Source organism: Gekko japonicus, unplaced genomic scaffold, assembly GCF_001447785.1.
Source record: "Gekko japonicus isolate JY-2015 unplaced genomic scaffold, Gekko_japonicus_V1.1 scaffold704, whole genome shotgun sequence".
Taxonomy (NCBI): Eukaryota; Metazoa; Chordata; class Lepidosauria; order Squamata; family Gekkonidae; genus Gekko; species Gekko japonicus.
Window position 1 is genome coordinate 519,928 of NW_015170913.1, and position 24,457 is coordinate 544,384.

Below are 24,457 nucleotides of genomic sequence, written 5' to 3' on the forward strand. Positions count from 1 at the left end.
GACCTGTAATACACGATTTCTAATTTAATACTGTGACGCATAGTATTAATATACTGCCCAAACTGTATAAGGAGCTCCTCTGAATCTCTCCAAATGATAAAAATATTATCCAACTACCTTTTATATAGGATGATGCTGTCCCTATAGATATTATGATCCCTCAGGAGGATGAAGGTGTTTTCTAATCACAGACCCCACTCTCTATTATTTCTGATGGTTGAATCACTACTTCTATATCTCTAATGATTGAATCACTCACTACCACTATGAGAGGATATTGGCCCATCTCCCAAGGAAATGGTCCCTTCTAAGAGATCTTCCTCTAAGAGATCACTTCCTTCCTCCTCAGACTGATGCCCTCCGTCCTTGAGACTCCACAACAGCAGAAGAGCTGTCAACACAGAAGTGGGACTGTTCTGATAAGTCCTTGAGGTTCTCTTCCCCAAACCTCTTTTCCTGCCTGGTGTGAGGACAGAATGCCACTACTATATCAAGATCAAGTGACCAGTGACTCCTCAGAGCTCAGTAACAGTCCAATAAAGAAATTCACTCTAGTAACCATCAGGACACATTTTACTTGATCAACGTGTGTATGCAAGAGAAGAAAAAATGTTTGTATCACTTACAACTTATGGTGACCCTATGAATTAATGCCATCCAAAACATCCTGTCACTAACTCCGATTTTCAGGCCTTGCAAACTGAGAGCCATGGCTTCCTTGATTGAGCCAATCCATTGCATGTTGGGTCTTCTTCTCTTCCTGGTTCCTTCAACTTTTCCTAGCGTTATTTTCTTTTCCAGTGACTCTTCTCATAATGGTACCAAAATACTAAGATATGACATGGAAGATACTGTTTCCAGGGTCAGATCTTGGTTTCCAAAATACAAAGGAGAGCAATGGAAAGGGTGGGGGTGGCCAAATAAGTGGTCTCCTGATTAATTAGAGAAATTAGCTTAATGGAGACAGAGTGAGAGGCGGGTAACTGGGATCTCCACCAATGTATACCAGGATCTTTCCCTTAGAGAACTTCAAAAGAAACCAGGCAGATGTTCAACTGGAAAGAGTTTTATTGAAAAAGAAATAAAAGAACAAAACATACACACAAAGCACATGGGGAACACACAAGCTAACTAAGAGGAAGATAAAAGGGAGTAGCAGGGGGAGGTAATTCTGGGAAGGAGATAGTTACCAATTTTGAAGGGTGAGGTCTGTGGTGGCAGTGAAATGACCAGCATTTCATGAAGAGGAGGAGGAGGCCCACACGCAAGTGGTGGTGTATGGAAGATCAAAGACACATACACACGCTGCAGTGGAGCACCGTGCTTGCAATTATTTCCTGAGGCTATGCTGATGTGACCACCCTATGATTACCCCAAAACAATAGCTTGATTGGTTTTCCAGAGATGGACATATGTTTAGGAGAGGCTTTGATGTGTTTCATGCAGTGATTTGGGAGAACATTGATGGGTTTTCCTGAGGTGTGATAAAGGTGTAAATGTTCTTTGATGGCCCGAGGATTGCTGGATGGGAAAACTATTGGGTATGTAGAATATTGTTAAGTGTTGCTAATGCAGGGCAGATGGGTCAAGGAAGTGATGAGATTAGTTCAAAGTGAGGTAATAGATTCCTGGGAACCCTTAATCCTGAAGTATGCATCTCCCTGGGGTGGGGAAGAAGTCATTAGATAGCCAGCTCCTGTGATTTCGTCTTCCAAAAAAAGAGAAATATTTTCCCAGGCTTATTTCTGGCTTGACTCTGAATGGCATCCATTTTATTTGTCACCTTGGGCCAGACAGTGTTTCATATTTATGCTTTTTTGGAGGTGATATTATTGTTAAGGGTGTTTATCTCTCTCTCTGTGTAGTAAACTACTCCTTCTGAGGGAGGAGGGTGTCTGATTGCTAACAATAGGGGCAGGGCTGGATTTAGATGAAGACAGGCCCTAGGCTACTCCACTTATGAGGCCCCTCCCAATCCCCCACCCTCACAACTAGAAGAAAATGGAAGAGTGTTATAAACAAAACTGATGAAGCCAAGGATGATGACGGGGATTTAAAATTCTGCAATTTACAATTTCTCCTCTAAAGGACATAGGATGTTATTGCTAAATACCATAGTGATTGAAAAAATGCATAAATGTTAAAATTAACACTGAAAAACGTTTGCAATAACTGAACTTTATAAACCTTTTGTGGAATAAGTATTAATTTTTAGGAAAATGAAGTTGGAATGTTATTCTTAAAAAAACAAAAAACCTTGAGTTTACAAATTATATTGCCTAGGAAGAGTAAATAATATGATCATGATCACCTGACAGTGTGGCACTTTTAGAATCTACTTTATGTTGTCATTAAACAGTCAGTTTTAAAATTCATATTAAGAAGTAAACTACAACTATCAAATACAGTAAGAATAAAAATATTTTTTCTAGCCTTCCTCATAGCAAAATCATCCAAAACTTCATCAAAATTTGTTTGTCTAAGTTTGTAACTTTCAATGTACAGAATGCTCAGTGTGGACAACCAGTTTGGTGTAGTGGTTAAGTGTGCGGACTCTAATCTGGGAGAACCGGGTTTGATTCCCCACTCCTCCACTTGCACCTGCTGATGTGACCTTGGGTCAGTCACAAGCTCTGGCACAGCTGTCCTTGAAAAAGAGCAGTTTGTGTCAGAGTTCTCTCAGCCCCACCCACCTCACAGGGTGTCTGTTGTGGGGAGGGGAAGGGACATCAATAAGTTTCAGGTTAAGATCTTCTGGGTATGCTTCCATTAACAGTTCAATACCTTGCTGAATTTCTTGCTTAGATGCTATCAGATGAACAAGAATGGAAAACAATTGTGCAACATCACTGTACACAGTACTTTTTCTTTTTAAATTGGCTTCAAGTGCATCTAATATAGGAATAAAGGATTTTATCCTAAACGTATCTCTTGAAGAAAGTGCATCTAAGGCATCAGGTGCACTTCTGTCATTTCTTTGCCATTCCCTTACTCTTTGTTTCCTGTTTTGTAGTTAATATTTGGCAAGGTGGCTTTTGCTTGTTTCTCAAGATCATCAAAATCTTCTCTAATTTTCCTTTAAAAAATCTAGAAGTGAACTGTACAAACTTGCACGAGAACTCAATAACAGGTCTGATTTGCTGACCTTCTGAAAATGACCTAACACATGGGTCCAAAAATGCAGCATAAACACAAATTCCAGTTCTTCCGTTTTCTGCAAAAGATTGTTAGCTTGAAGCCTGGTCTCCCCCTTCCCATTAACGGCAGAGTACAAATGACTGAGGGCATCAGTGATAGCACTGTAACTTTCCAAAACAGCTTCTGTGGCTTTTGCGTGTGTGTCCCATCTAATATCTGACAAATATATAGGCACTTTAGACTGAGGTGGCAAAAATGATTTTAGAACTGCCCATCTCTTTGTGGAGAAGGAAAAGAAGGTATAAGTTTCATTGATAATGCCCAGCCCAGTTACCTTTATTGGCATGTAACCTTTGCAAACCCATATACAAAAAAACCCCACCAACAACAACCACAGCATAGAATAATACTTGGAAAATACAGAAACAAGGAATTACCAAGTAAGTATACCCATCAATTAAATAAAGGGTGAATAGAAATGGCAGCCACAAACCATGAACTGAACTGCAAAAATCCCTTTCGTGCCAGCATCAGCTACCAGCCAACTGCTGGGTATGATGACAAATGCCACCAACTGTGCTGACACAAATGTAGCACACAAACCTGAAATATGGATCACTTTAAATTGGAAACATATCAGCAATTTGACAGTGTAGGTGATAGACCTGCAGGAAAATGAACATTACAATTGGGGTAAATTTGATTTCCGTAGGCCCCGGTCACACGGGAGAATTTGCCCCGCAAAATGGACGGGTTGAGGGTGGATTAAACTGGCACAATCAGATGCCAACATCTGGCAAGCGTCATGCACCCACCCCCAACCTGTCCCTTCTGGCCGAAAATGCGGATTTAAAAGATACCAGCAAAACACTACTACCTACTTGGAAATGCGCAGCACGGGCGGCCATGTGATCGCCGACACGCCCGTATCCCGTGGTATGCGAGGCCCTGCCACACTGTGCATGCGCACAACTGTGCAGCTGCCTCACCTCACCCTTCGTCCCATCACTTCCCCCTTGGCATGTGATCGTGGCAGGGAGCAAATGCAGCTCGGCTCATCTGTCTGATCCCGATGCTGCGCCTCTAAAAAGCCGCACTTCTGCTGCGGCTTTTCCCACTAGTGTGACCGGGGCCGCAGTATGCTATTTGCAATCTTTACAGCATCACTACAGGTGATTCTCTCTTCCCACACTTCCACTATGATGTCAAAGGGGAACTGCAGCATCTCTCTCCATAATGAATTCTCCCTAAATCTGATGCTCACGTGTGACTTTGAGGCCCTTCCTTGCCCCACCACATTTAATTAACTCTGAAGCTAATCTGGATTTTCTGGCTGTGGGAGCTGAAGGTTTAAGAGTAGCCCACATGCCAAATATGTATTTCCTATTTTTCTCGACTAATGGCTGTCTTCTGCAATTGTCAACTGACCAAGGCAAAGAAGTGGCTCCCGTGCCTTAGTATCTTAATGTGCAAGAAATCAGCAAGTCAGATTTTTCACTGCAAAGAAATAATGACCTATTGATATCTCCAGATCAACCTTTTGTTCAAGGTCCAGGATCACCTGCGCATTCAATAAGCTTAGCTTACATAACCATTCCATGAATTGTAGAAGTGTCACTATGTTGCTATGACCAGAGAGACAAGACGCTGCAGTGTCTTCAGAGACTGGAGCTGTATTGTGGTGTGAGCTTTCACAGGCAACAGCCTTTGAGCATCAGCTCCTGCTACAACAAACCCAGCAGTCCCAAGCGGGTTGCCACACAGTTTGCTGTCTTCCTCCATGAATGTGTTTTATTCTTTTTCTTTTTAACCCAACACAGATAAACTGTCTCAATGAATAACAGGATGGCATTTGATGTCTGAAATTCATTCACATTTAATAATGTCAGGTGCTATTAGCTATCCAGAAAAGAAAATTTGTTTTGTTTTATATATTTTTTAAACTGTGTAATTTTTTTAACCTGACAGCCTCCCTTTAATTAAGTGATCGGATGAGCCAGAGCGTGAATAACAACGTGCTAATTCATGCCTAACAAGTTAGGCATAAGGCCAAGAGAGAGCCTCTTACTGAATTTTTAAAAAAAACACATTAAAAATGTTTTATTTTAATAGGGGGTTCTTTTTTTTACACTTGTTAATTTAGTACAAGAACTAATAAGTTACAAGCAAGGGAAGTATGGTTCCATTAATCTTCCAACTTTGCAAGTCCAAGGACCAATCGGATCCCTCGTCTCTTCTTTGCCCGTTGCATGATAATTCATGATACCATTAGCTAGACAAAAGCAGGAGAGGGTTTAAATGGGAAGCCTTGGGAGGATGGGGAGGGAGAGGAAAACCCTGCTCACAAGCTCAGCTTCATCCACAAGCTTCAATTTCCTTTGTCTTTAGTTTAAACCAAAACTGTTTCATCACCCTCAAAAGAGGGAGAGAAGAGCGCCTAAGTAGCCGTTTATTAACGGTTGTAAGTATCATTAGGAGAAGTGATGTGGTGAAATATAGATTAGGGTAGGATAGAGCTGGAGATCAGAATGCCATTTTTCCTGTTCAGGATGTCATTACACATTCCATCGTGGCATATTACGGAGATGATTAGTGGCATCAAATGACTTCAGAAAAAATGATTATGTGCCATTAAAAACATTAGTCTGTCTGAAACCAGCACAAACAAATGGCCGTGCAGGGGATGAGTCATTAGTTTTAGAGGCTGGGTGATGTGACGGGAATGGCAGGGAAATGTCTTGCAAATTAGCAAATGCAACCAGTTAAAGGGGATGTGGTGGAGGCGGTGTCTTTTGGAGCTGAGACATCAGTGGTGTGAAAGCAGGGAAAGGACCCACCTTGGAACCTGCTGCAATTGTGGTTGGAGCGTGTAAAGAATATAGATACGTTATGGGTATATCAGCAGATGGTGAAGTGTTTGTACAGCGATCTCCCTGAGTGCTTAAATGACTTCATAAACTTAATCTCTGTAATTCTTACACAGTCCTGTAAGGCAGGTTAGCGTTATTAATCCTCCCCCACCCGCAGATGGAGAGGACCGGAGGTGAAAAACTGAGGTCGTCTAATGAGCTTTTGTTTGAGTTTTCAGCCTGGAGTTTTGCAGTGGTCTTAAAAGCGCCAATGAATCAGTCCTTTAATTTACTGAGAGATTTCCTGATATGGTTGCCAACTTCCGGGTGGGGCTTGAAGTTCATTACAGGTCATCTCCTGACTACAGGGATCAGTTCCCCTGGAGGAAATGTCACCTTCAGAAGATGGACTCTGCTATCACAGCCCCCAGAGCTCCCTTCCCTCTCCACACTCCATTCTCCCCAGGCACCTCCCCCACCCCCACCCCAAATTTCCCAAGCCGTAGTTGGCAGCCCTGTTTTCTGATGGACTGCTGTTCTGAAGGATGTTGTCACCACTATCCAGTCCTGCTTGTCTTCTTTACAAAGAAGATGCAGTGGCTGGTGAGGAGATGGTAGAGGCAGGCCTCGGTACTTGCACCTGAACTGTCCTTTTTGTGAGGAGGTGATGGTGATGGTGATGGTTGCCTTGAGGACATGGGCACAACAGTTGCCAGTCACCATGTTCACGAAGATGAAGACTCCTGGAACAGAAGGGCTGAAGGCAACTGCTCCATTTGTGTCTGGATCATTGTCTTCACAAGAAGGAGGCAGCAGCCATGAGGAGGGTGCAGGAGCCACTAGTGCTCATCCACCATGATCAGCCAAGCAGGACCAGTCATGTGATGCAGGGTTCAGACCCATTTTAACTTTCCAATTTGTCCCCATTAGCCACTATGAAATATTACTGTTCACATTAGGCTGTTCTCCTGCATGAAGCTAATGGAAGAGTTGGCTTTAGCCAATTTAATTACCCTAAAGCAGAGCAGAGAGACAAATGCTTGGAACAGTTTAAATATCCAGGGGAATTTGTGACTCTCCATTCAAGATTGGCATGCCATTTGCATGCCTCCCAAACGTCATTCAGACACTGATTGCCAAGTTTTGTGTGTGTTAATTCAGATTCGGAAGCGCGTTACTTCATTCCATACTCAGCATTGTTTAACTGATATTCCACTAGTCAGTTGTTATTTCTGTAATTGGTTACATTATAAAATGCAAAGTATCTCTTACAGTTTTATCCCCTCCTGACTTCAAGCATGGCATACATGGTTCTCCCCTGCTCCACTTTATCCTCGCCTGTTACTTAGGTTGAGTTGAAAAAGAATGATTGTGCCAAGGTTGGCCAATGTGCTTCATAGCAGAGTTGGGAATTTAAACCCAGATTGCCCATATCCTAGTCCAACACTACACCAAATCTCTAAGATCCTGTTCATGTGGCTACTTCAGAACTACTAGTCATGGAAAACACCTTGTCCATATTGGCTTTCAGTTGCTTTAGCCAGTCATAAATTTCTGCCACCACATATGGAATATGCTTTTTGACCATAGACTGAAACAGTTCAAGACCACAACACAACCAAGGTTTTTCCTGTGGCCAGCTCACACTAAAATGGCCATGAGAACAATCCCTGACCATCTGAAGGTGAAAGCAAAAAGTGGTAAAGCAGGATTACAGCTGAATATATATTTTTTAAATGTAATGATTACTGGGGAATTACACAGCTTTAAGGCTGATGGTGATGAAACTGAAATTGTTAAAGATTTTCTATTCCTTTGCTGAATCATCAAGCAAAAGGGAGACTGCAACCAAGAAACCAGAAAACTGAGACTAGGAAGGGCAACCATGAAGGAGCTAGAAAAGATTCTTAAGGGTAAGGAGGTGTTGCTGGCATCAAAATCAAGACAATTCATACCATAGTATTCCCCATTACTATGTATGGTTATGAAATCTGGACAATGAAGAAAGCTAACAGGAAAAAAATAATTTCTTTGAAAAGTAGTGTTCAAGGAGAGCTTTATAGATACTGTGGATCACCAAAAAGACAAATAAATGGGTTCTAGATCAAAGACACTGAACTGCAGGCTGTGGAAGGTCAGTAGTTCAGCAGTTCGAGACCCGGGTGCTGCATGATGGAGCAAGCTCCCATCTCTAGTTCCAGCTCCTGCCAACCTAGCAGTTCGAAAGCAAGAAATTGCAAATAGATAAATAGGTACCACTTCAGTGGGAAGGTAACAGCGTTCCATGCGCCTTGGTGTTTAGTCATGCTGGCCACATGACCACGGAAACGTCTTTGGACAGCGCTGGCTCTTCGGCTTTGAAACGGAGATGAGCACCGCAACCCTAGAGTCGGATTCGACTGGCTTTCGAGCAAGGGAACCTTTACCTTTACCTTTTACTAGATCAAATCAAGCCTGAACTCTCCCTAGAAGCTAAAATGACCAAACTTAAGCAATCATACTTTGGTCACATCATGAGAAGACAAGACTCACTGGAAAAGACAACGATGCTAGGAAAACTTAAAGGCAGAAGGAAAAGAGGAAGACCCAACATATGACATAGATTGACTCAGTCAAGGAAGATACAGCCTTCAGTTCCCAAGACTTGAGCAAGGCTGTTAACGATAGGGCATTTTGGAGGTCACTAATTCATAGGGTCACCATAAGTTGGAAGTGACTTGACAGCACTTAACACACACTCACACAGCTGAAATTTAATAAAAACCATACTGAGCATAATTGATTGAATGTGTATGGTGAACAAACCTATCTTACTTTTACAACCTGTGAATAGGTTCTTGAGAACCACAGCCATATCATTCAGTGCATGAAAACATAATGTAATAGAGAAGGGCAATAGATGTGCTCCATTCCAAAAGAAGACTCAAAAGGCTAAGTCAGTGTTAGAAGGAACTAGCTAAGGAGTGCCCTGCTAGGCTGAAGGGGTTGCTCCTTCAAAGTTCCATATGCACATCACACCCCTTATACACATACCCAGGAGTTCTTCCGTCAGGCAATGCCATATAATGAAGGCATCCCAGTGTGATCTTAGATTTTGCATGACTTCTCCCCAAAACAGAAACATTACCCCTGTAACATTATACTTACATGCATCCGAAGGCGTAGATTTGTCTTCTAAGAGCTCAACAGTATCTTTTAAAAATAATGTAGGAAATGACCTGGAGACTTCATTAAAAACTGAGTTAATTGAGGTTAACAAAGTCATCTTTTGCCACTGTTAATTAATTCACAGATTTAAAGTAATCTGGAGGCAGTCCAATTCAAGCCTTGTGCACTGAGGCAGGATAACAAAAGAATATTTGGAACATAAATTTGGCATATTCTGAAGCCAAATTAAAGTGTTCCATAAGTATAGATCAGGAGGCTCAAGGAGTACAAATGCATCTGCAGTAATCCTTTACAAAATGTAATTGAATGCAAACATTTTTAAAATATAACAAAATTTCAAATATTGTATGAAACCAAAAGGAATCTGATGTTAGAAGGTCTATTGGATGCTGGACCAGGAGCAGTGATTAAATAATATGGAACTGAAATTGTAACCACAAGTGGCCTCTCTCAATTTTGCGGGAAATTAGCTATGAGACAGAGGAGGCCAGAGGGGTACAAGAGATCGCGCACCTTTATATACCAAGGTCCAGTTCAGTATGACTTCAGATTTAAAGAGTGTTCAATAGTTTTATTAAAGCATATCCTTGTCTCGGTATCCTGAGGGAGGGGGCAGGGATGGCAGGTGTTGAGACAAAAGATTTCCACATAGGCATAGGTTTCGCACAAAGGGGATTATGTGAGGATATGGAGACATATGCTTTTGATGGGTAGGAGAAATGGCTCACAAACTGATACAAATTGGTTTGGTTCATGAACAAGAGTATTTGTTCATGGTTTGGTTCATGGTTCAGCCACGAACCATGAACTGAACTGTAAAAATGTCTTTCATGCCCACCCCTAGTGATCAGTAAGACTTGCAGGCATCATGCTCTCTAAATCAGCATGTTCAACATTTGAAAAAGTGGCTCCCTGCAAGCAGCCCTAGATAGTGGGTTCCCTTTCTATCGGGCAACCTTCTCTCCTCCATTTCTGGTTGATGGGGACACCCTAAGGCTAGCTGAGGAGCTCAGTCTTGTTTGAACTTTTGGAACAAGCCACAGATGCTTGCTAGATAGCCCAAAGCTCTCAGGAATTGAGCTCCAGAACCGAAATAAAACAACTGTATTCATAACTCATGGCTTGGATCTCATTCCCATGTGTTGGGCTTGCAGCCCAACAACCAATCAGCAGGATGAACAAGCTGCCCAGGGGCTGGATTTCTTTGCCATTTGCTGAGCCAATGCCTAATTTGACCTTGACTAACTTGTGAAATGAATGAAAGATGCAATCCTTGACAATCAGTTCTGATACCTGGTAACTGTCTCTGCTGCTCATTTTACCAACCCATAATAATTCATGGCTATTTGTTTTGTTGGCTCTCTCATGCCCTGAGGCCAAGCACCCCAGTGAAGTCTATTTCCAGAAAAGAGAACAGTCTTTGCCATTGAATTAATGTAACGTATCTCCAAGTGACCTTTCAGATGTTACATTTCCCATGTAACATCTTGTTACATATTGCACATTGCAACATGTTTTCCCATGCTGTGATATGGCAGGAAAGCACCATATAATGTATCAATAGCACAATCTATTGGGGGGGGGGGGGATAGCTTTTCAGGCATTCTTTGATTCCATCATGATTAAGTTTATTTATATCCTTTATTTATTTATATCCCATGAAATTGAGCCAACTTCAGAGGACGGCGGAAGACAGGAGGGCCTGGCGGGAGCTGGTCCATGGGGTCGCGAAGAGTTGGACTCGACTGTGCGACTGAACAACAACAACAACAATAACTTCCTAAAACCTTTTAATGTTGGAATGTTTGATATGGTTTTAGAATTTTAAATTGCTTACTTGTGTGTGTTTTTTTATGTAAGCCGCCCTGAGTCGGACTCGGCTGGGAGGGCGGGGTATAAATCTGATAATAAATAAATAAGTAGGGTGTGTGTGGTGGCTCAGAGGTTAAGATGCTGAGCTGCAGACCAGAAGGTCTGTAGGTTGGCAGTTCGAAACCCTAGTGCCACGTGACGGAGTGAGCTCCTGTCTCTGGCCCCAGCTCCTGCCAACCTAGCAGTTCGAAAGCAAGAAATTGCAAGTAGATTAATAGGTACTGCTTTGGTGGGAAGGTAACAGCATTCCGTGCACCTCAGCATTTACTCATGCCAGCCACATGACCATGGAAATGTCTTCGGACAGCGCTGGCTCTTCGGTTTGGAAATGGAGATGAGCACTACCCCCTAGAGTCGGATTCGACTAGCTCTTGAGCAAGGGAAACCTTTACCTTGATAACTTCCTAGGTAATGTTATCCTACACATGCTATGTTCTCGAAAATTGTTGTAGTCAACCTTTTTGTCACCTTAGTACCATTCTAGAACATATTGTAGTACATTTATAGCCTCTCCACCCCCCATGACTTTGCTCTGAATCTGTGGAGTGGACAGGCAGGCAGCAGGCAGCTGCAAAGTGACAGGCAAGAGTCTATGCCTAATTTTATGCCAGGACTAGCCTGATGGGTTTCTCTACTACATTTTGGCAGGTCTGACCATCTATGACCATTTGTATAACTGAAAGCTGGGTGTCTTGTTCATCTGCTTCTGTACCTGATTTATTCTTCTTTTCTAGGCTCAAAAATGGGTTTTCCTTATCCCTTCATGATGGGGAACCATATATGTCTGGAACAATGCTGCCTCTAAGCTGTGGGGTCCTGTGAGCAAAAATTCTACTTTCTGAGCCACCGGCATTAAGGTTATGAGCAGGTGATTTGGCTACTGCAGACTAGTTTGCTCTGGAGCCATCCTTCCTGAGCTAAGACAAAAATGTGTGAGCTGGAGACTAAAAAACTGTGACCTAGCTCACACTAACTCAGCTTAGAGGGAATGCTGGTCTGGAACATTCTCCACATTCACAATTTGGATTTTTATTTTTAACAGAGTCTGAAAAAGGTGAAAGAATAAAATGTAAAAGAATTCTGTGCCTGCATAGATCCTACCGGCATGCTGACTGTAACCAATGCTCCCTCTAAGCTGTGGAGTCTTGTGAGCAAAAATTCTACTTTGTGAGCTACTGGCATTAAAGTTGTGAGCGAGCGATTTGGCTACTGCATAAATTAGTTTGCTCTGGAGCCCTCCTTCCTGAGCTAAGACAAAAATGTGTGAGCCGGAGGCTGAAAAACTGTGAGTTAGCTCACACTAGCTCATCTTAGAGGGAACATTGAACCAGCATGCCAGTTCCCTAAGTTTCAGCCAGCAGAGGAGTGCGAGGCCCTCCCTGCAACAGATTTTACTCATGTAAATTTCCTCCATTTCCCCCAATGGCCGTCACTGCGTGGAAATATAAACTGCTTCCTGTGCTGAAGGTAAGTCTTTTTTTTAAGATAGGAAGGAACTCTATTCATGCCACATATTGAGCCTGTAGCAAAATATGTATTTGAACCTCTGTGGTTCTAACAATCGGACACTCATTCTACTTGGCAGAGCCAGCTCAAGACAATTTGGTACCTGAGTCAGAATGTGCAGGCACACACACATACTGGTAGCCAGCGAGAAAGATAGACCACCACAGCACCCTGAGAGACAACATCTGGGGTGTCTGGTGGTCCGGGGCCAGGAGGCCCAGCAGCAGTTTGTGATTCGTGAGGACCATGAAGGGGTGGCCATACAGGTAGTCGTGGAACTTGTGCACCCCTGCCATGATTGCCAGCACCTCTTTGTCTATCTGAGCGTAGTTTCGCCCCACCGCCGACAAGGTGCGCAAGTAATATGCCACCGGGACCTCAAGGCCGTCAACCCCGGGAGGAAACAGTCCCCATGACGGAACTGCTTGTAGTCACGTACTACCCATCATCTGCTTTGTTCCTGAACTGGTATTTCCTGCCATATGGACATTTGGTTATCAAAGAAACTGGCCTGCTTCATCAGCACTACAATGGAGCATCCTGACGCCTAGGTTTCACACCTGTCCAGATGTCATACTTCGAGTAAGGTTTTAGGTTACAATATTGGCCTCTTAGGTAACCTCCCCTTCCCACATGCAATCAATAGGATTGTTTTTGGGACGGTCTAACAGGTAGGTGAGACAAGAGGTTGGCACAGTTATCACCCATCTCTTGGACCCCCTATAAAAGGGAAGGGATATTCACCTGGCCCTTCCTAGCTAGCAATCCCCGCATCAACCCCTATCTGCTTTTACTCCCCTTGAGCCCCACTTGCTATCCCCAACCCTTGCCTCTACTTTGATATCTTGATCTGCAGTCAAGAGACCTCCACACAGTCCGTCTAGTTCTGGTAGTGTGGATCCTTTATTTTCCATTTCTTCCCATCCATTCTTCATTGGAACAACCAAGCTGCAAGACAGATAAGTATCACCCACCATCACCCCTACCTGCTAATGCAAAAGTGCTTATTTTAATACTGTAATTCTTAGGAACTTGATTGAATGTGTGAGTGCATCAGTATTGTTTGTATGAAATATATTTTCAAGTAAAAGACATCTATTTTAATTACAACAGCCTCGAATCCTTTACTGGTAACCCTTGGTGGGAACAGGACCTTGGTATAAATTGGCAAGAACCCATTTATAAATTGCCAATTGCTGTAAATAAAGCAATTCGGCTAACACTGGAACGCTGCGGCCTGCGGTGGCGCCCACTTCCACCGCATGTGTTTGTCCAAGAGACAGTGTAGGGGCTTGGCCTCGGCTGCTTTGTGGGGGAAGAACAAGTGGTAGAAGTTGAGCAGGCCAAGGAAAGCCTACAGCTCTGGTTTTGAGGAGGGTGTAGGTGCATTGACGATGGCCGCTATTTTGTCCGGTGTGGGGTGGATTCCACAGGCGTCGACTTTGAATCCCAGGAACTTGATGCTGGGGACCCCGAGGAGACATTTTTCTCTCTTTACTTTAAGGCCGGCTGCATTGAAGCGCTGTAGTACAGCTCTAAGATGGTTGGAGAAGGCTTTGGGAGATGGCGCCACAATCAACACGTCATCGAAGAAGGGTTATACTCCAGGGATTCCTTTCGGCAAACAGTCCATTAAATTCTGGAAAATCCCCAGAGCCACACAAACCCCAAACTGCAGGCATTTGACCTTAAATGCTCCCCAGTGTGTTACTATTGTCTGGGCGTCTGCTGTGGCATTATGTATTGGCAGCTGCTGGTAGGCTTGTGCCAAGTCCAGTTTGCTGAATATTTTAGCCCCGGCCAGGGACACTAGGACATGGCTCACCACTGGAACGGGATATGCATGATCTTGAAGGGCCTAATTGATAGTGCATTTGTAGTCTGCACAGATCCTGACACCCCCGTTGGGTTTGACTGGGGTTACGATAGGGGTGTCCCATTTTGTGTGGGGCACTGGCTCCAGTACCCCCTGGCTGACTAAGTGGTCGAGTTCTGCCTCTATCTTGGGTCGGAGTGCAAATGAGGGCCACCGGGCTTTCAAGTGTAGGGGATGCACTGACAGATCAAGGTCTAGGGTGACCGATGGCCCCGTATAGCAGCTGAGCAATCCATCAAATACAGCCGGGAACTCGTTGCACACGTTACTAAAGTTGCCCGACAATATATTATGTATTCTGGTGATGGCCAAGCCCAATGTGTTGAACCAGGCTAATCCCAATTAGATGGTGAGGCGGCCCTTAACTATGACCAGTTCCAAGGGCCCTTCAAAGTCTTTGTATTTTACACAGAACTGGCTAACCCCTTTAATGGTGACCAGGTTCTTTTGGAAGTCCCTTAGTGTGAGCTCGGTGTCTTCCAGTGGGGGTCCCCCATTAGGGCAAAGCGTGTGCAGGGTTTCCTCTGAGATTATCAAGAGGGAGGACCCTGTGTCTACTTCCATTTTGCACGGGGTGCCCTCTATTAAGACAGTCAGTTTAAGCTTATTGAGGGACCCCCAGGGTAAGAAATGTACCTGGTTCTAATGTACCAAGGTGCTGTGGAGCTCTGTGGTTTCTTGATGGGTGGTAGCGCGGCGCTGGTGTCCCTTGGAGTGGCAGGCTTGGGCAATGTGGCCCTGTTTTCCTCAGGCACAACAGACTGCATCCTGAAAACAGCAGGACCTCCACTTGTGATTCTCCCCGCAGCTTGCGCAGGTCGCTGCTGTGCTGGAGGCTGTGGCAGATGGTGACAGGCATGCTTCTCGGCGAGTGGACAGGTGGACCTGAAGCACCTCTTCTTCATTTGAGGAGGTATGGGCACCCCCCGCTGATACCTGATAGGTCCCGGACGACAGCAGATGATACCGATGCGACTTTTCGAATGTGGTGGTGATCTGGAGTGCAGTCTCGAGCGTCAGGTCGGTGGTTCCCATGAGCTTCCTGCGCAGCTTGGGATCACGGATGCCTCAGACAAACTGGGTTAGGATGATCTCTTCGATCCTCGGCAGTTCACAGTCCATGGTGAGCTGGCGTAGCTCAGCCATGTATATGGTGGCCCCTTCTACCGCTTTTTGCGTTTGTCCCCATAGATCCATTTGCCTCGCCATTTTCGTGGGCTTTGGCACAAAGTACCCATTCAGGACCTTGAGTAGATCCTCATACATTTTGTCTTCCCATTTGGCCGGTGCTATGAGGCTCTTGACCAGGCAGATGGTGGCTACCCTATGAGCTCATTAGCAGGGCCCACTTCTTACCGGCATCTGTGATGTCATGGAAGATGAGGTAGTTTGTCAGCTGGTCCACCCATGCTTCCCAGAACTCTGGATGCGTCTGGTCAAAAACCGTGAGGAGTCCCAGAGCTGCAGCCATGACTCGAGGGTGGTGCAGAGAGCGATAACCAGAGGAATGGGGCATGGTGCAGTGCTGCTGGAGAGTGGTATGGGGCACGGTGTCTGGTTGATCGGTGCTTGGTGCCGGTCCCGGGTTGGAGTCAGGCTCGCGCATTGGGATCCCATCCTCATCGCCAGTGAAAAGTATTGGAGTTCCAGGCGTAGCATAGTGAAATCAGCTCTCATTTATTAATTACATCAGAACGATTAAGACAACTTAGCCGGCGTGAGGCTGGCTTATATTAGTGCACACACTCACACCCAACACACACCCAATTCCCGTGATAGTTTCTATGTACAGGGCCCTGGTAACAATAGGTTCTCTTCAGGATCTTAGCGCTCCCATTGGTTCTCGCTAGAATCTGCAGGGGCTATTGTTCTGGACCTGAAGGTCTGTGAGTCTGTTAGACCACATGGCCGGGCACACGCAGTCACAGCCATCTTAATACATAACAGGAACACTACAAGATCCAAATTGCAAGACAGGGTTTCACCAAAATGAGATTCCATTTCCTCCCCCTATTTGTTAAGCCCACTTCCAAATGAAGCTGAGGACTTTTTCCCTATCACAAACGTTGACTTGTAGTTGGGCTGCCTGTACTGCTATATCAGAGTGTTCCACCAAGCATTGTCATGAACTAGGAAGGCAGCACTCTGTTGTTAAAGAAAGCTCTGTTCTCCAGCACTCTCAATCCAAGCCAGCACCCCATTGCCTTGTGAATGAAGGTGCTCCTTGTTTGTTTGCTCATTAAATGAAGGCTTTGCAGGGTTGTCTGTGTTTGTGCCATTGCCCACCGCACTCTCGAATGGCCCAGCCTATCCTCTCCCAATTTCCTTTCTGTTTCCTCTTTTAAGATGCCATAAATCTAGTTAATAGTTACATCCGGTACAGAAAAATCAAAATGTCACATCAGCAGAGACGGTTCAATTGAAGGCATATTGATTGTCGCAGAGAATATTCTCACTTTATTCACCTACTTAGTCTCTTCCCCAAGGCGCATATGAATTCATCAAATATTGTCACGGCGCATAATAACACTTGTTCCTGGGTGTTGATGTAACCGCTCAAGCTTTGTACCAATTTCTCTGGTCACGTATGCACTTAGGAATGGAACGATTTCCTTGTAAAATAAGCACATCTGAGCTCTTGTCCCTGCAATCATAAATGATACCCCTTTTATACCTCAAACCAGAAAACTAGTCAGTGGAAACAATATGGAGAAACTTGGGGGACTCTCTCAGGTTTCAAGAACAATCTGAAAACTGGGGTGGTGGTGATGAAGGGGGAACATAAATCCCCCCACATAAAGAAGCACTGTCTTTGCTTGTGCAGACAGTGCTTTTCAGTTGCAGTCACTGTGAGGGGGAGGCACTCTAGGCTTGTGACTAGGCCACCACCACATTTTCTGGCTTCAATGACAATGCTCCCAAGCCCAGGGCTGCTCTTGCCATTGCCTCCGTGGCTCCAGGTGTTTATGCCGTGGCCCCCAGGCCAGCATCCTGGGTCTCCCAGATCCTAGTCTGACAATCAAACCACTACATTACCCTTGCTGTCATAATAAATTGCTCATGTTGCATTCATGATTTAGAGACAGCATCAGACAAGGCTTATAATGCTGTACCCAGTCATTGGTTTTAGAATTCTGTGAAATGTCACAGGAGTCCATTGTGGTCACATTATGGAAACCTTTCTGGAATCCAGGCTATATTATTAGAATGCAAAGTCTTTTATCTGAACCTCACTGTAACATCCCCCCATTTTGGTTTTTATGCTCTGCCTCACTTGTTCTGACAATAAAAATAAACCTGCCAAAGAATCAACAAATGACAATTCCTTTCTAAAGCATGAGAATGAAATCCCTGCTTTAATTTTGCCTACCTGCAATATCTGTTGATTTGACAACATTTTCATTTCACCAGTTGTGGGAGTTGTGCTTGTGGCTGCTGTAGATCAATTTTTGCTAAATTGATGTAAAGATTGCCTCTGGTTTTAAAACATATACAAGTATCAGCTGAACAGCTGTTATAGATACAGCATCAATTTCATTTGTGATATATTTGATTTTTTTTCAAATACCTTTTAAAAATATCATTTATTTTACTTGATTTAAACTTCTCCCTTTGCTTTCCAAGCCAATAGCCAAGCACTTTAATGAAACAGGCTCTCTGCTAGAAGAAAGTTCGAATCCAGTGGCACCTTAAAAAGTTTAATTCTCAGTATAAGCTTGCATATGCATGCAGACTTCTTCAGATACATTGAAACAAGACTTCCTCAGCCATTACATATAGGTAGAGGAAGGGTTAGTTGCCAGGAAGGGTTATTAGAGTCAAGCTGCATAAGTAACTGAGTTATAAGTATAGCCAGGGGTCTTGTTGTAGAAAAAGAGCTGCCGGAGCTCATTAGCATAACTCATTAGCATAACTTATTTGCATATGCCACGCCCCCTGACATCACCGGAAGTGACAGAAGGCCACACCCCCTGACATCACCGGAAGTGTGTCAGAAGGCCCGGCTACTTACCCTCCTGCTTCATCCTCATTCCCAAACGGAATGAGGATCGAAGCAGAGGGCGGGGTAAAGAAGGGGGCGGGGCTTCACCATGTGACCGCCCCGCCCCCTAGAGGTTCTCTTCCGGAGCTCCGTACCTGAGAGCTCCCCCCCGACTAGAGCCCTGAGTATAGCTAAGATTGGATTAAAGCAGTTGGCAAGTAAGACCTGTGAGTAGCAGCAAATTAGCATACAGATAATAAAAGATTTAACAAACAGATGTGAGAACTAAGTTTGGGTCCAGTGACAACATTAAGACCGACAAAGTTTAATTCTGGGTATAAGCAAGAACTGAGTGACTTAGGATGTGTAGTGAGATAAGAACCTGATATGTCTGTTAACTCCTGGGGGTTCCATTGTCCTGAGTGTTGTAATAACTTGTAATTCAGCAATCTCCCATTCCAGTTGATTTCTGAAATCCCCTTGCAATAAAACAGCTACTTTGAGGGTCCCCCATTGAGTGCCCTGGGAGGCTGAAATGTTCTCCTACAGGTTTCTCAATTTTGTGATTCTTGATATCAGATTTGTGTCCATTTATCCTTTGGTGTGGGGTTTGACCTTCTTGCCCTATGTAGAGAACTCAAGGGCATTGTTGGCATTTAATGGCATATACAATGTTAGAAGATGAGCCAGGGAATGTGCCTGAGATGGTGTTACTGATGTTGTTAGGTCCAGTGATTGTGTTGTCTGGGTATATGTGGCAGCAAAGTTGGCATCTGGGTTTATTACAAGCTCTGGTACCAGTCTCCATGCCCTTCCCCCTCAGTACTTGTGAAAGAGAACTGTTACTATTCAGTAGAGGTTGTAAGTCACTGTGGGCATGTGGGTGCCCATGGCTGTAGTATTGATCTGAAGGAACAAGTTGTCACCAAATTTGAAGTGGTTATGGGTGAGAGCAAAATGGCACCGTTTGGTGGCAAGGTCAGCTGTGGTATTGTCAAAAATCATGTTCCTTATGTCTTGTAATCCATCTTTGCGTGGGATGTTGGTATACAGAAATTCCACATCCATGGTGGCCAAGATAATATTCTCTGGAAGGTTGTTCAAAGATTGTATTTTCCTCAAAAAGTCTGTGGTGTTGCACACATAACTAGGAGTGTTGATGGCATAGAGTCTTAGAACACAGTCCATGTATCCAGATATCCCACAACAATTGTGCCTAGGCCTGAGACAATGGGGCATCCTGGGTTGCCGGGTTTGTATATTTTGGGTAGAAAATAAAAGGTACCTGGTTGAGGTACCTCTCCCTTGCCATGGAACCTCCACGGTACCTCCACAGGACCTCCACAGGAGGTCTGATCAAGTAACTGCGTAGTAGTTTGCCCCAGGGCAAACAGCCACGCTTCTCCTCTGCAGTTTCCTGGCCGTGTGACCGGGGCCTTTGTTGGTCTTAAAGGTGCCACTGGACTCAAACTTTGTTCTGTCGCTTCGGACCAACACGGCTGCCCACCTGAAGGCTCTGTGCTGTTTAAGTCAACTAAACTTATGGGCATTGTATTAAAATGAACCCAAGGTTTTTATCATCACACTGGAGCTTTTTTCCCTTTCCCCTCCTGTGTGTGGGAAAGGTATGAGCAATAACAGCTGTCAGCTGTCTCCTGTTCTCTCTATCAAACAGGTAGTTCTTTATCCTTCAGAAAGGCATTTCCCCTGAGTGTTTTGGATAGAGGATCTTGTATTGCATTTCATGTATTACTTCCTCAGAATTAACAATAATATGAATTTATTTTTGGCAGTGCCCTGTTGTCTGAATGTGTATTATCAAACCAAAATTAGGTCCATATTTGGCATTTGTTTCATTATCCCACTCTGAACAAGACTGTTGTCCTTGTGATATTAATTTCTTTTTTTTTGTATAAAGATTTTATTAACTCCCCTAAAAAGGGGAGGAGTTTCGCTTAAAAAGAAAGATAAGGAGGGTATATAGTGGGAGAAAGAGAAAGCTGAGTGATGTATTAACTGTTAGATTAAACTGTTAGTAATGTCCAATCATCAAAGGCTTCTTCTGCGTGTTGTCAAACATCTTTTTTCCATTCCAGTTACTTTCTATGTTAATTTGTTAGTAATGTTCCTTTGAATTTCTGTTAAAAAGTCTCTTCAAGGCACATTCAGAACCGCTTCTTTAACGCGCTGGTTACTTTTCCCCTCTCAGTGACGGGAGGGGCTTCCTCTGTTTTTCTCTTGCCTCCGGCTTCTTCCCCTCCTCCTTCGGGTCGCTGTTAACTCTTTCAGTTCCTGTGCTGTAAGCTGTCTTCCTTTCATGCCATGCCCGGAGATCTCCAGCTTTGAGAATGGTATTAATTTCAATTTCGCTTTTATCCGCTCCCAATCCCTTCGCTGGATTCTCCTCTTCAATTGTTGACTTTTATAAGCGCTCATGAGGCACTTTTCGCTGTCACAATTCAAGCTTTTCTTTTCCTTCACAATCCCCGTTGGATTCATAGCCATACACAGTCCAAATATTAAACAGCCGGCACTCACGTTGACACAAACGCCCAGACGGAAGTCCCTCCCTTCTCCCCCGCTTGTCTTTACCCAGCTCCGACATCTTGTTTTTTATTTTTAGTAAAGTTTTTAAAATGCGCTCCAGGGAAACAAAACCTCTTGCTTATTTTCAAGTACATCAAAGGAAAACATCACTATTCGCTCAGTCCATTCCCCCCCTCTTTTCTTTTTTTTCTTTCTCGCTTATAGAGGATTAATCTCCTCATTTTCCGCTGAAGGGGGGGGGGAAAAGGTTCTTAGTTCATTTTCTCTGTATTTTGACAACTCACAGTTACGCCAGTCTTTTCTTTTCCATTTTTTTTCCGCTTCATCACTCGGTGACGCCCGGTGGTTCCGCTAAACCCCGTAGAACGGGGTCGCTCACGCAGCAAGGTCCAAAGGGGCAGGGCATGGCGAGAGTCTCAATCTCCGATCTCTCGACCGAAAGAGAGACTCCCCCCTGGAACGCCCTAAAGCGCCCCGGATCCGAGCTCCTCTCATCTGAGGGGCTCGTTCGGGTCTCCGCTTGCGCGGATTCCCTCCTCCACCGCGGGCGGGCAAGGCGCCCTCGGGAGCGACCCGAGGATGCGTCTGCCTTTCGCGGGAGCCAGACCGGAATATTAATTTCTTAAAACATACTTCAGTCTCTGATCTTTTTATATGCTCAGTGATAAATTAGAAACTGAGTGTTTTGGAAAATAGAGACGAGAAAAGTCTACCTTAACAATGTTCTTCACCTGCTTTTCATTCTTCCGGGGATATATGCTCATCAACTACAGCGAGATTATACATAGACTAGCAGTAAAGCCCATTGTGGAAATAAATACAACGAGATCTAGAAAGAGGCTCTGGGAGAGTGCTCTGGCTTTGGACAAACAGTGTCATTTTGCTGTGGTGACCTCAGCAGAGTATAATGGCAGAGTCCACTGTTTTCTCCAGAGGAACTGATCTCTGCTCCCTGAAGAGCAGTTGTAATTTTGAGTGATCTGTAGCCCTCACCTGGAAATTGGCAACAATTGTTACCCAGTACGAAATGGCTGGTTTGGAGGGTGGAGTCTATGGCATTCTACCAGTCTGATGTCCCACCCCTCCGCAAACCCCACCCTCTCCAGGCTCCACCCCTCAAATCCCCAGGAATTTGCCAGCCTGGAGTTGGCAACCCCATCTCCTTAGCAGCTAACCATCAACCTACCATTACCTGCCCCTTTGACGTCAGCTGACTTCCGCCTCCCTTCTGCAGAGAAATCCAGCCCTCACCTGGAGATTGGCAACAATGGTTCCCCATGAGGGACTGAGTGGTTTGGAGGGTGGAGTCTATGGCATTGTACCGGTCTGAGGTCCCACCCCTCCTCAAACCTCACCCTCTTCAGGCTCCATCCCTCAAATCTCCAGGAATTTCCCATCGGGAGTTGGCAACCCTATCAGGATTGGCCCCAATATGTTTTCTCCCAAAGGGCAAAGTAGGTGACTGGACCAAACTTAGTTGCCTACCAACAGGCACTGAGGGGAAAGTAGGGTTGCCAGCTATAAGGAGGGAAATACCTGGAGTTTTGGGGGGTGGATTCTGTAGAGGGCAGCATTGGGGGGGCGGAAGGACTCAGCAGGTATAATGTCATAGGGTCTACCCTCCAAAGCAGCCATTTTCTCCAGGGGAAACTGATCTCTGTCATCTGGAAATCAATTGTAGCAGTGGGAGATCTCCAGGTCCCACCTGGAGATTGGCAACCCTAGGGGAAAGTCAGCTGCACAGCAGGGGGTTGAAGAGAATGGTTTGATGGGTGCTGGGCCAAGATTGGCAACAATAGTTACCCAGGAGCAAATAGCTGGGTTGGAGGGTGGAGTCTATGGCACTGTAACCTGTCTGATGTCCCCCTCTCCGGCCTCCACTCCTCAAATCTCCAGGATTTTCCATACCTAAAGCTGGCAACTTTATCTCCTCCCCTCTCAGTAGCCTCTTATTTTGCCTTAAATTGGTTTTGATGCCAGCAGAGTGAGAAAATGCCAGAGGCTCTGGGTGGGTGCCTCATCGTAAATGCACCAAACAATTCCTAAAGATTTGCCAAAACACTACTCTGTCGACAAATTGCAGCACTTTGAATTAGCACCAGAGCTTTAAGAGCTCTCCAGCTGTCACCTGGAGACTGGCAACAGCTTGTTTGGAGGGTGGGGAGTATGGCATTGTATCTGTCTGAGGTCCTCCTCTTTCTCTTCCTCCTCCTCCTCCTCAGACCCCACCCTCAGCAGGCTTCATTCCTAAACTATCCTGGAAGTTTCCAACCTGGAGTTGGCAACCCTATCCAGGCAACCATCAGCCTAACCTTGATCTGCCTGTCTGTCTTCAAGTTTACTTCCCCCCCCCAGGCTCTATGAGGTGTGGAATGGAGTGAAGTCCAATCAGCTTCCATATGCAAAAGACCTTGAAGGTTCCATATGCAACTGACATTCCAAATGCCTTGCGGGGAGGGGGGTGAGTTTGAGGTGTGGAATGCAGTGAAGTCCAATCAGCTTCCATATGCAAAAGACCTTGAAACGCTGGGCGGGACTGCACAAAGCAGCCAGTCAACCCAGCCAGCGTCTTCTGAGTGGCAGTTCTTCCGGCCTAACACTAAAGGCGGGCATTTTACAATTTTCATATAGAATGTTCTTACTCAATTATATATAAGGAGAGATCTGTGTGCAGATTGCTAGAGGCCAAATGAATGCTTACAAATATCTACACTTGTGTGGATTTTCCCATTTCACCATTCAGTTTTAGCTGATAAATTTTTAACCAAAATTTGAATTGGCAATTTGATTGTGACATTTTTAACTCAAAATGTAAATGCTTGAAATTTGTTAGCATTTAATTGCTTTGATCTTGGAAGGCTTCCACTATATAATCTCATAAACTTTCAGCTGTTTGAAACTATTTAACATTTATCTATCAAATACTGTCATTGTGTGTGAATTATAAAATTTGATCTGCTATCAAGTGTAATTGCATACCAAGCATTAAATAATGTCAAATATGCTATATATTGGTGGTATTCAAACTCTCTTCTGGAGAACCTCCTGCTCTTTGGAAGCATAGTGGGTGTTCCTGATGTAAAAATAGTTGAAAACAGTTTGCCAACCCCTTCACAGATGCACACATAAACACATAAATGCACACTAATCTTCCTTTGCAATGTGCAGCCACCGAGAGGTTGGGGGTGTGCCGGAAGCACTTTCCATTCACAGTGGGTGATGGTAAGGCCAAACATCGAGTGGGCACTCAAAAATATTTCTAAGAATCCCTTGTGGCATGCTGGGGTTTTGTGGAAAAGTTATATGTGTTCCTGGGAAATGTTGATGTGGAGAGTGTTTTAATATGGTTTTAATATGACTATTTTTAGTACGTTTTCTAATACATTTTTATTCCATACTTCTGCCAAGGAATGACATACTTGTCTCTCCCATCCCTCTTCAGCCTCATAATAGCCCTGTTGTAAGAAAAATTAAACAGCAGGGTAAAGATTTCTGTCTCTAGTATTCCCACCTTGCCCA